We start from the raw sequence: 13114 nt of genomic DNA, 5'->3' as shown, positions 1-13114 counted from the left end.
ACCGCTGTGTTACATCACCCTTTCCCCTTCGAGGGAACACCAACGCAAGGCTCCAAGGCCACGGGGGAAATCCTTTTCATACTTGCCTAGGAAGTCCCTTAAGGCGTAGCCGTAGCTGAAGGATTCCTGGTGCCGTCGACACAACTACTTCCTGGCGCTGTTGCCGGGGATCTTTGTGAGGTAGGAGAAGTATTTATGGCGCTGTTGCAAGGGATACACAACAGAACAATCAATAGGCAGGTATGGTGGACTCTCATGGCAAAACCGGGTTGAAGGTTTATGGATGCACAAGTAGTATCTCTACTTGGTGCGGGAGTTTTGGCTAATATGAGGTGGAAGCAATCGTCACATGCTAAAGGATCTCTAATCATATAACATTGTTTGGAACCAAGCAAACACAATTCATTATGTTGTCTTCCTTGTCCAACATCTACTCCTAAGCATGTAATAGTTTGGTGAGTGCTCACAATTGTAAAAAGTGTCTAAGATGATATATTTATATGTGAACCTCTCTTTCCTTATTCTTATTAATTGCAACAATGACTGGGGTCTATGTTGTTCTATTCTCAAGAAGTTTCAATCATCATACTTGTCATAAGTGAAGCTATCACTTTCCATAAGATCATCTCATGATCTTTCATGCTATCTTTCTTTTCATACTTTTGATCACGGCACAAAACAAAGCCCTTGACTAAGATACTCTTTATTATATAGCTCACAAGCTCGAATACATCGGGGGAGAGACACAAGGCAAAAGACTCAAACTAAACACTAAAGATTTATTCCACTAAGAGAAGAAAATAAAAACTGAAAAGGAAAGAACTAAAACAAAGGTCAAAGCAAAAGATATAAAGGTGATACGATACCAGGGCAACTCCCCCAAGCTTGGCAAAAGCCAAGGGGATTGCCCATACCAATGCTTAGTTGTCTTCCATTGCTGGTGATGGTGGTGGAGTTGTTGAAGCAGTCTGATCCTCCGTCTTCCAAGGCATAGGTGCTCCATCATGGCAGGATGAACGAGTCGCTGGAATCCTCAAATCTCCAGCCAACCGCATTGATTTGAATCTATACTCATACTCACAGTTTTGGTTCTGCAGGTCATAGATCTGGACCTGGAGTTGATCAACCGTATCATAGAGCCGGGAGAGGTGTTTCCCAATGTTAATGGCATCCATCTTGTGCTTGCTGGTGAACTCCCTGATCATCATGTGGTTGGTGTTGATCCACGCTCCACCATCCCTTGGCACTTGAAGACTTGTTGCTCCATTGCTTCGAGCCTTGTCTCCATGCTGCCGGTCTTCTTAGGCCCCTCAACATCACGGATCTGCAACATCCCCTCGCTCATCTTGATAGATTGAGGGTGTTTCAACACTTCCGTGAGATAGGGATTGATGACCTTCTCGAAGATCTTGTCCTTAGGAGCTTTTGGGGAAGTCAGGACGATCTAGATCTGCAACAGAAACAGACTCGAAACGAAAACAGAGGAAAACTATGCGATACGGAGACCAAAACCCTCACGCGTATATATAATGATTTTTTCTGGACCAGAAGGAGTGCTCCGCAAGAAAACGGAGTCCGGGAGGCACACGAGGTGCCCACAAGCCCTGTAGCCACCGCGAGGGGGGTAGGTGGTGGCTGCCTCGTGCGCTCTCCAGACTTTTTTTTTATTTTTCTAATTTTCCATAAATTCCAAACACGAGAAAATTTCCTATTAGAAAAGTTTCGGAGTCCAATTACTTAGCGAAACACATACTTCTTTGTTTTCAGGGTGTGAAACAGGCTGATAAACATCCCTTATGTACTCCTCTGGAGTTATGATATTGATGATATTGGTCCCAATATTTATGGGAGTACCAGACATATAATGCTTGATTCTTTGTCCATTACCACTCTAGGAAAATTTCCTTCCGTGTTATCGATTTTGATGGCACCGGGACGATATACTTCCTCGACAACGTAAGGACCTTCCCATTTAGAGAGAAGCTTGCCAGCGAAGAATCTTAAGCAAGAATTGTATAGCAGGACATAATCACCTACATTGAACTCCCGTTTTTGTATTCTTTTATCGTGCCATCTCTTAACATTTTCCTTGAACAACTTGGCATTCTCATATGCCTGGGCCCTCCATTCATCTAATGAGCTGATATCAAACAACCGCTTCTCACCGGCAAGTTTGAAATCGAAGTTGAGCTCTTTGGTTGCCCAATAAGCTTTGTTTTCCAGCTCAAGAGGTAAATGACAGGCCTTAACGTAAACCATTTTATACGGCGACATGCCCATGGGATTCTTATAAGCAGTCCTATAAGCCCATAGTGCATCGTCAAGTTTGCTAGACCAATTTTTTTGATCTATTGACAGTCTTTTGTAAGATCAATTTGATTTCCCTATTACTCAACTCCACTTGACCACTAGACTGAGGATGATAAGGAGATGCAACTCTATGGTTGACATCATACTTAGCGAGCATCTTGCGGAAAACACCATGAATGAAATGTGAACCGCCATCAGTCATCAAATATCTAGGGACTCGAAATCTTGGGAAAATGACTTCTTTCAGCATCTTAATAGAGGTGTGATGATCAACATTTCTAGTGGGGATAGCTTCTACCCACTTAGTGACATAATCAACAGCGACTAAGATCTAAGTATACCCATTGGAACTCGGGAAGGATCCCATATAATCAAAGCCCCAGACATCAAATGGTTCAATGACAAGTGAATAGTTCATACGCATTTCCTGACGTTTACTGATGTTCCCTATTCTTTGGCATTCGTCACAAGACAAGACAAACTTACGGGCATCCATCAAGAGAGTGGGCCAGCATGGTGTCCTCCGTAGGCTTCGGACAGACACTTCTGCAGGATGTGTCCCTGTTCATGTTCAAGCACACAACGTCTAATAACACCATCTACTCCTTCCTTATAAAGGTGAGGATCATCCCAAAAGTAGTGTCTCAAATCAAAGAAGAATTTCTTCTTTTGCTGATAGGTGAAACTGGGTGGTATGTATTTGGCTACGATATAGTTTGCGTAATCAGCATACCACGATGCACTATGTGAAGTGCGGATGACATTTAGTTGCTCATCAGGAAAGTTGTCATCAATAGGTCGTGGGTCATCAAGGACATTCTCTAGCCTGGACAAGTTATCTGCTACAGGGTTATCAGCACCCTTTCGGTCAACAACATGCAAATCAAATTCCTGTAGCAGGAGAACCCATTTGATTAGCCTAGGCTTAGCGTCCTTCTTCTCCATAAGGTACTTAATAGCAGCATGATCAGAGTATATAAGATCTGAACCTTTCACATGCAAACACGACTGCTAAAAACTCCTTTTCCGTAGTGGCATAGTTTCTCTAGGCACTGTCTAGAGTTTTACTAGCGTAGTGAATGACATTCAACTTTTTGTCAACTCTTTGTCCTAGAACAGCACCAACAGCATAATCACTAGCATCACACATGATCTCAAAAGGCAAGTGCCAATCAGGTGGTTGAACAATAGGTGCGGTTATCAAGGCGTTCTTAAGTATTTCGAAAGCTTCCTCACAATCCTCATCAAAATCAAAAGGAACATCCTTCTGCAAGAGGTTGGTAAGAGGCCTAGAAATCTTAGAGAAGTCTTTAATGAACTTTCTATAGAAACCAGCATGACCTAGGAAACTTCGTATACCTCTGATATCTATGGGCAAGTCATTTTCTCAATTGCATCAACCTTAGCCTTATCAACTTTAATGCCTCTTTTAGAAATTTGATGTCCTAAGACGATGCCTTCATTAACCATGACCCACAAGTATCGGGGATCAATCGTAGTCCTTTTGATAAGTAAGAGTGTCGAACCCAATGAGGAGCAGAAGGCTCTAACAAACGGTTTTCAGCAAGGTAATAACTGCAAGCACTGAAAATAACGGTAACAAGTGATGGTGTAGTGAGGTGAAACGTAGCAAGTGAAAAGTAACAAGTAAGAAGAGTAGCAACAGTGCAACAAAGTGTCCCAATCCCTTTTGTAGCAAGGGACAAGCCTGAACAAAGTCTTATAGGAGGAAAAACGCCCCCGAGGACACAGGGGAATTTCTGTCATGCTAGTTTCATCAAGTTCATGTGATTCACGTTCGTTACTTTGATAGTTTGATATGTGGGTGGACCGGCGCTTGGGTACTACCCTTATTTGTACAAGCATCCCACTTATGATTAACCCCTCTCGCAAGCATCCGCAACTACGAAATAAGAATTAAGACAACGTCTAACCATATCATTAAACTAGTGGATCCAAATCAGCCCCTTACGAAGCAACGCATAGACTGGGGTTTAAGCTTCTGTCACTCTAGCAACCCATCATCTACTTACTACTCCCCAATGCATTCCTCTAGGCCCAAAGATGGTGAAATGTGATGTAGTCGACGTTCACATAACACCACTAGAGGAAAATACAACATACATCATATCAAAATACCGAACAAATACCAAATTCACATGACTGTTATCAACATGACTTATCCCATGTCCTCAGGAACAAAACTAACTACTCACAAAGCATAATCATAATCATGATCAGAGGTGTAATGAGTAGCATCAAGGATCTGAACATAAACTCTTCCACCAAGTAATCCAACTAGCATCAACTACAAAGAGTAATCAACACTACTAGCAACCTTACAAGTACCAATCGGAGTCGCGAGACGGAGATTGGTTACAAGAGATGAACTAGGGTTTGGAGAGGAGATGGTGTTGATGAAGATGTTGATGGAGATGACTCCCCTCCGACGAGAGGAGTGTTGGTAAAGACGATGGCGACGATTTCCCCCTCCGGGAGGGAAGTTTCCCCGACAGGATCGTCCTGCCGGAGCTCTAGATTGGTTCTGCTCAAGTTCCGCCTCGTGGCGGCGAAGAATCCACGAAAAAGCTCCACCCTGATTTTTTTCTCGGACGAAACCCTTCATATAGCAAAAGAGGGGGCCAGTGGGCCGCCAGGGTGCCCACATGCCCTGTAGCCGTCGCTAGGGGGGTAGGTGGCGGCTACCAGGCTTGTGGGCTCCTGGTAGCTCCCCTCTGGCACTTCTTTCGCCCAATATTTTTTTATATTCCCAAAAAATTCCACGTTGATTTTCAGGGCATTTGGAGTTGCATAGAATAGAGGACACAGACTTGCTCCTTTTCCAGTCCAGAATTCCAGCTGCCGGTATTTTCCCTCTTCAAATAAACCTTGCAAAGTAAGAGAGAAAAGGCATAAGTATGGTACCACAAAGTAATATAACAGTCCATAAAGCGATAAATATCAACATGAAATCATGATGCAAAATGGACGTATCAGTTGCAAGGATTGTTTACCTTACACATAGTTCGTTAATGCAGTTGTCCGTTGCTTTGAGTTTACACTTTTGGTGGGGCTCGCAACTTAATACCAGCGAGATGTTCTGGATAGATATCTCAAGGTGGATGATTAGTAAGTAGATGTTGATGAATAAACAGTCTACTTGTCTTGGCGTACCGCCCATTACTATTGAGCTTCTAACTTTCAAGTAGCATAGTTAGCATTGCGGTGCGTTCATAATCATGTCAATTGCCCAGTTCTAATTTGTTCACCCAAGCATAGTTGTTTATCGTCTTTTGGGAGAGAGACATCACTAGTGACATCATGTGACTCCGGTCCATATCACCACCATTGCTTACACCTCCATCATTTAGAGCTTTCATTTTCTTTTCTGTTGCAATCACTATCACTTTTCCCGCTTGTGTTTTGATCCTTTGCAAACAACAAGGCCGCAGAGATTGACAACCTCTTTGTTCTCGTTGGGAGCAAAGTTATTTTTGTGTGTGCAGGTCCACGTCTTCTGCTAGCGCTAGGGTAGGAGACACCTACTTGTTGATCCTCATAGTCCTCCTGGTTCGATAAACCTTACAATCTCCGTGTAAGGGAAAACTTGTTGCTGACTACATCTCAACCTTCCACTTGGGGTAACCAACAAGGAGAAAAAGTTATATACATCATCTCGTCATCACAGATCGCTACGCGGAAGCGTTTCTAGAACGCGGTTGATGGAGTTGTACTCGTAGCGATTTAGATCGCGAAAGATTCCGATCTAAGTGCCGAACAATAGCTCCTCCGCGTTCAACACACGTGCAGGCCGGTGACGTATCCTTCACCTTGATCCAGCAAGGAGAGATGAGAGGTTGAGGAAGAGCTTCGGCAGCACGAGGCGTGGTGACTGTGGACCTATGCAGTTCTCCGGCAGGGCTTCGCCAAGCACTGCGGAGGAGGAGAAGAGGGAGAGGTAGGGCCTCCAAACGCAGAGGCGTGTGTGATGTCTACGCACGCTTCTATTCTTGTAGACTATGTTCGGCCTCCAAGCATAGAGGTTTGTAGGACAACAACAATTTCCCTCAAGTGGATGACCTAAGGTTTATCGAACTTAGGGAAGTATAGGTTGAAGATGGTCTCTCCCAAGCAACCCTGCAATTAAGACACAAGAAGTCTCTAGTGGCAACTTCCAACAACATTAACATAGTCTAATCACATGATATTTCCACTAAAACATACAATGGAGACGTACTTGGAGGTAATTCATATGTGATCAAGAGATGAAGAGAATTATGTAGGGCTACAAAAGTACATCTCAGAGATCGTAGTTCTCATCTATGGATTTCCCAATGTCACCGCGGCCATCCAAAGAGAGTACCACAATCACCACAACATATTTCAAGGATAGTCAAAGACAAGCACCAAGAGACTCTCAATCTTCAATCAATTCACAAAAGAGGAAATCACTCATGAAAATATTCTTCTAATCCATGTCCAATAGACCGCTGTCACCATGGTCTCGGGGATTATACTAGATAAGATCAAGTAAGTACATCAATCCAATACATATAAGAAAGGGAAACATTATAGGATCACCCTAGATTAACATAGCCTATGATCACAATCAATATCACATCATGGAAGAGAGAGATGACCACATAGCTACACGTAGAAGACCTCAGCCCCGAGGGGGACTACTCACGCATGGCCATGGTGAGCAAGAGGTTGATGGAGAGGTGCATCCCGGAGAGGAGACGACGGCCGACGATGGCTACGACGGCTGCCACGGCCCTTGGGGGCGGCGGCCCTTGGCCCCCTTCTTCCTTGGAGATGGTGCCGGTATGGAGGTGGTTCTCCACCCAAAGGCGGCTTCCTGGGAGGAGGAAATCTCGTAGCTCTTCGTGGCCCTCCGGAAATCAGGTTTTTCCTCTCCTTATATGAGTCGGGACGATCATCCTTGGCCCTCTGATGGATGCCCCTTTGATCCAAGGGATCTTGGGCACCTATAAAACCTTCCTAGAAACTCCTCGCAGCCCTAATGAGGTGCCCAAGTCGTGGCTTGGCCGAATCCATCTAATATGGTAAGAGTTGGACTCAATCACGTCACCGATTCCTGTGATTCTGTAATCAGATATTTGTCCTCCAGTAAAACGGGCTTTCATGGAACTTACAAACTCTAAATGGGCCGCATTTGATGTCTATAATTATCAAAATAAAAATCCCCACATCTTTCACATCTATTGTTTTTTCATTTGACGTCATCTTCGAAGCGGAAATAGACGATCTCTAAAATATGTAGAGGGGACAGATTTCAGGAAAGTCAGAGTCCCACTCCAACAAGGTTTCCTCTTCTAATTTTGTTAGTTCCTACACATCAAAGTGTAAAACAAGAATTTTGAGCACTTTTGCAACTATTAATAGGTTAGACCAAATAAATCATAAACTTAATATAATTTTTTTTATCAAAAGCATAAAAGTAGCATGAAATCATCAAAAATTATAGATATGTTTTGGACGTACCAACATAATCTTGTTATCATATTTATAAAAGGATCTGTAAGCTGAAATCATAGCACTCTAAACATAGGGGTGTGCTACCTCAAAAAGATCCCCGGCAACGACGCCGGAAATACTTCTGATTGTTCTGTTGTGTATCCCTTGCAACGGCGCCAGGAAGTAGTTGTGTCGACGGCACCAGGAATCCTTCAGCTACGGCTACGCCTTAAGGGACTTCCTAGGCAAGTATGCAAAGGATTTCCCCCGTGGCCTTGGAGCCTTGGTTGGTGTTCCCTCGAAGCGGAAAGGGTGATGTAGCACAGCGACGGTAAGTATTTCCCTCAGCTTGATAACCAAGGTATCAATCCGGCGGAAGAGTATCTCAAGATCCTGCACAAACACAAAAGCTTGCACCCAACGCTATGAAGGGGTTGTCAATACCTTATAGATTGTTTGCCAAGTGAGAACTGAAAGCAACAATGTAACAAAGCAAAGTAGAAGTGGAGATGTAAACAATGGATGTGAATAGACCCGGGGGCCGTAGTGTTTACTAGTGGCTTCTCTCATGAAAGCAAGTAGACGGTGGGTGAAGAAATTACTGTCGATCAATTGATAGAACTGTGCAGAGTCGTGACGATATCTATGCAATGATTATTTCTGTAGGCATCACGTCCGAAACAAGTAGACCGATACTTTCTGCATCTACTACTATTACTCCACACGTGGACCGCTATCCAGCATGCATCTAGTGTATTAAGTTCATAAGAACAGAGTAACGCCTTAAGCAAGATGACATGATGTAGAGGGATAATCTCAAACCAATGATAAAACCCCCATCTTTTTACCCTTGATGGCAACTACTTGATGTGTGCCTTGCTGCCCCTACTGTCATTGGCAAAGGTCACCACATGGTAGAACCCAAAACCAAGCACTTCTCCCATTGCAAGAATCATAGATCTAGTTGGCCAAAGAAAACCCAAGACTCGGAGAGACTTACAAGGATATCAAATGATGCATATAAGAAATCAGCAAAGACTCAAATATATATCATAGACAATCTGATCACAAATCCACGATTCATCGGATCTCCACAAACACACAGCCAAAGAAGATTACATCAGATAGATCTCCATGAAGATCATGGAGAACTTTGTATTGAAGATCCAAGAGAGATAAGAAGCCATCTAGCTACTAACTACGGACCCGTAGGTCTGAAGTGAGCTACTCACGAGTCATCGGAGGGGCGGTGATGATGATGAAGAAGCCCTCCAGCTCCAAAGTCCCCTCCGATAGGGCGCCGGGAAGGGTCTCCAGATTAGATCTCGCGGAAACAGAAGCTTGCGGCGGCGGAAAAGTATTTTCGAGGCTCCCTTGATTTTTTGCAGAATATTTGGGAATATATAAGCGCAAGGTCTAGGTCAGGGGGCGGCTAGGGTGGCCACAAGCTTGCCCACCGCCGCCTCCCCCCTGGTGGCGTGGTGGGAGCTTGTGGGCTCCCTGGGCCCACCTGGCTTTCCCCAAAGGCTCCCTGGTCTTCTTTCATTCGGGAAAAAAACATTTCGGGGTTTTTATTTTGTTTGGACTCCGTTCCAAAATCAGATCTGAAAAGAGTCAAAAACACGGGAAAACAGGAACTAGCACTTGGCACTGAATCAATAAGTTAGTCCCAAAAATGATATAAAAAGATACATAAAACATACAAAGAAGGCAAGATAACAGCGTGAAACCATCAAAAATCATAGATATGTTTGAGACGTATCAGGGTGATAGATATAATTCTAACAATGAAACTTAGCAACCTTGTTGCAACATGAAAGGTAACACAAACAAAAGATCATGAATAATAATGCACTTGAAGGTTATACGTTTGTTTCGAGCATAAAGAAAACATAGCAAAGTGGTATTTCGCTTGTCCTTAAGAGTGGGGCAAAACATAAATGCCAGGACACCTTCAAAGTTCAAGTGGATGACTAGAACAAATAATTTTAGATCAAGTAATAACACATCATGAATCAATCAATAATAAATTTTGGGACTATGCACATTATACTCAGAATGACAACTATGCTCTCTTAATTGGTGCATAAAGTTAGAAGATGAAGACTCAACATAAAAGTAAAAGAAGGGCACTTTGCAGAGGGAAGCTAGGATTACTCATGTGCTAGAGCTTTTAGAGATTTTTGAAATCAATAGGATTGTAAAACAAGCTTTTAGGAGGTGCATAATTCACCAACGAATGCTAGCAGATAGCCCAATACTTCTCATCACTACAAGGATTTCAGTCTATTGCAACGAAATCGTTCGTCGCAATACATGACGATTTGTGGCGATAAGTACCTATTGCCACAAAACGACATTCGTTGGTAGCCGTTGCGACTGGCCACATGGTAATAGGTTATTGCCACAAAAATCAATCGTGGCAATAAAGTGTTCTATTGCAACATCCATTGCGGGAAGTTGCCACATGTTCCCCCATCGCAATACTCACCTGATGCCACAATTTGATTTGTGGAGATAGCTTTAATGCAACATGCCACAAATCGTCGCGCCTGATAGTTCGTGGCGATAGACATTTGTGGCAAGAACCTATAACAACGACGATCATTTTGTGGCGCATACTGTTTCGTGGCAATAGTAAATTGTGGTAACAAACTATGGCAACAATCCTTATTTTCGTGGCATTAGGAATTTTGCCACGAACCACTACACTTGTGGCATTAACGTATCCCAACAAATATTCCGTTCCTCGTAACAGGAAATTGCAACAAAATCATGTTGGTGGTGATAAAATGGTATCGCAGCGGATGAAATGTTTGCAGCGAGAAACTATTGCAACAATTTACACATTTCGTGGTGATACTGTATTTCAACAAAACTTAGCTTGGTAGCACCAAATAGTTATCGCAACGTCAACATGTCTGTAGCGAGAAGCTATCGCGACAATGTAAACTTTTCGTGGTGATACTCTATTTCAACAAAACTTGCTTTTGTCGCGCCACACAGTTATTGCATCATGGGGAAAAATTGTGGTGCCAAAGCTATTGAGACAATATAAAGTGCTCTATTGCAACACTATATTTTTCGTTGTGCAAACATGTGGCAACCAAAAGTGGGTCATGGTAATAGCCTATTGCAACCATAAAAAAATATGGCATTCAATTACACTATTCAAAACTGTACATATAATAGATTCATAAAACTCATAATTCTCATAGCAAACCATCAAATGAAACTGGCCCAGCCATAGACTAAATTATGTGTGGTCTCGAGTCTAGTCCAGGTAGTTTTCTCGATCCTCCGTCATCTCGAGTCCAGTCCAGCTAGTTATTTGGACCCTGCAATCAAGAAATAAAAAAAATCCAGTTAATGAGCCTAGTATAACATACCTCAAAAATCATATCGATGGTACTGCAATAATGCAAAATCTCCTATTTACTAATTGGATGCACCATACGACTCTCCACAATAATCCACATCACTAAAATTAATTACACCATTGATCTATATAATTGATCAATCTTAACCCCACAATTTATGTTACTCTCATGGTGGAAAAATAGACTCAAAATACACGTGACAAGGCTCAAACCTGAACTAAACTAAACCCGTTTGATGGAGTAGGAGATGGGGACACTATGAGTCCACTTGCTTAATCTTAATAACGTTGTATCAATCAAACCACTCAATCGTTCTGGAAGTCTACTTTTTCAACGACAAGAGACCTGTAGCATGACTCCATGTACGAATAGCCATACCTACCTCTTTTGTCAAACAGAAACAGTACATATACCTCTCCCTAAAAAAGCCCCGTGTAGCACTCCTTCATCTGATTCCTCTTGCTTCTTACTTGTTGAATCCGAATCTCTTCCGACGAGGTTAGGATAAATATATGAATTTTAGTAAGCATATTTTGATCCTGAAATTCCTATTTTCACATGCTTTTTTAGTGGACCATGATTAAAATTCCAACATCTCCTTTCTGCCCTGACTATCTATTTCATTCTTGATTAAGGTGTTGACTTGCAGCAGAATCTCCATGAATTGATATAATTCCTTGCACATTGAAGTAATGTTTAGATATTGCAAGATCTTATTTGCAATTATATGTGAACCGTGGAGACAGATGTATTGATTAATCAATCTGGCAAAATACAATTAGTAGTTACCTATATATATCACATTGTATATTTACTTACATGTACCTAATAGCAGGGGATGTGTGGTTATATTTTCTAATGGTGGAAGACTAAGAATATTTACTCCATAACTTAGGAGACCACCCTACACATGTAACTGCACCAGATAGTCAAACTGTAGAGAAAAAGGTTGATGCTACAGCTGTGTCCTAGTTTCCATGTGGCCAGTAGCCAAGGTACTCGGGTTACTGCGTTCCTGAGAGTGGTCCCCTAGAGTGTATGGCTTCCAATATTGATTTAAGTTGTGACTCGGTGTATAATTTTAGTTAAGTTCATGTCCTACCTAGCACATATTCGGTTTTTGTTCAAGTTGTGACTCGATGCAACAACAACACATGGTAAAAAAGAAGAAGAAGCTAGATAATTATGAAGGTCGATGACGTATAAAATGCAGGTGAAAATGAAGAGAAAGCAAAGTTGTGACTTACAATTGCTTTAAACATTTGAGAATTTCTTGTTGAAGCATGTATGAGCGCATTTGAAGAAATAACAGTTGGCCTTGCACGTGCAGCCTTATTAGGACTAGGTCTCTGTAAAAGAGTATTTTGGAAGTTTGGATTACTATTTTCTTTGTCAATCCTGTTCGTAAACACCTGTAAATAGAAGTGCACTTTTAACAATGCAAGTAACCAACATAAATCTTAAGAGGTTTGAGGCATATGCATGTAATCACCTGTTGGGTTCCCATCTGTTTGCTGAATTCTGCAAACTTTGCCATCATGTTTTTATCAAATTTCAATCTTGATGTTCGCTCCGCTTCCAACAATCTTTCCCTTTCAGCACATTCTTCTTTTAACTTCCCCTCAAGTTGTTCTCTCTCAGCATGCTCCAAGTTAGTAATCTCTTGTGTGTTTGCACGCTTAGCTTGTAGTTGATCTTGTAAATCATTGACCTGGTGTCTGAGCTCAGAGTTTCGCTGCTGGAAGGCTGTTGTAGCACGAGCTTGCTCTTCAATCTGGATATGAATCCTTTTAGAACCAGTTGACGGTTTGGCCATGTATCCGTACCCACGAGGCTGCGATGACTTGCATTGCAGAGTGCCTTTGTATGTGGTCTGGAAAATATTGTGTCTTTGCTCATCTGAAAGCGGACCTTGAGTTTCAGTCTCTTTGTTTTTAACCTCTTCA

Source organism: Hordeum vulgare, chromosome 5H, assembly GCF_904849725.1.
Source record: "Hordeum vulgare subsp. vulgare chromosome 5H, MorexV3_pseudomolecules_assembly, whole genome shotgun sequence".
Classification (NCBI taxonomy): domain Eukaryota; kingdom Viridiplantae; phylum Streptophyta; class Magnoliopsida; order Poales; family Poaceae; genus Hordeum; species Hordeum vulgare.
Note: the sequence above shows the minus strand (reverse complement) of the source record.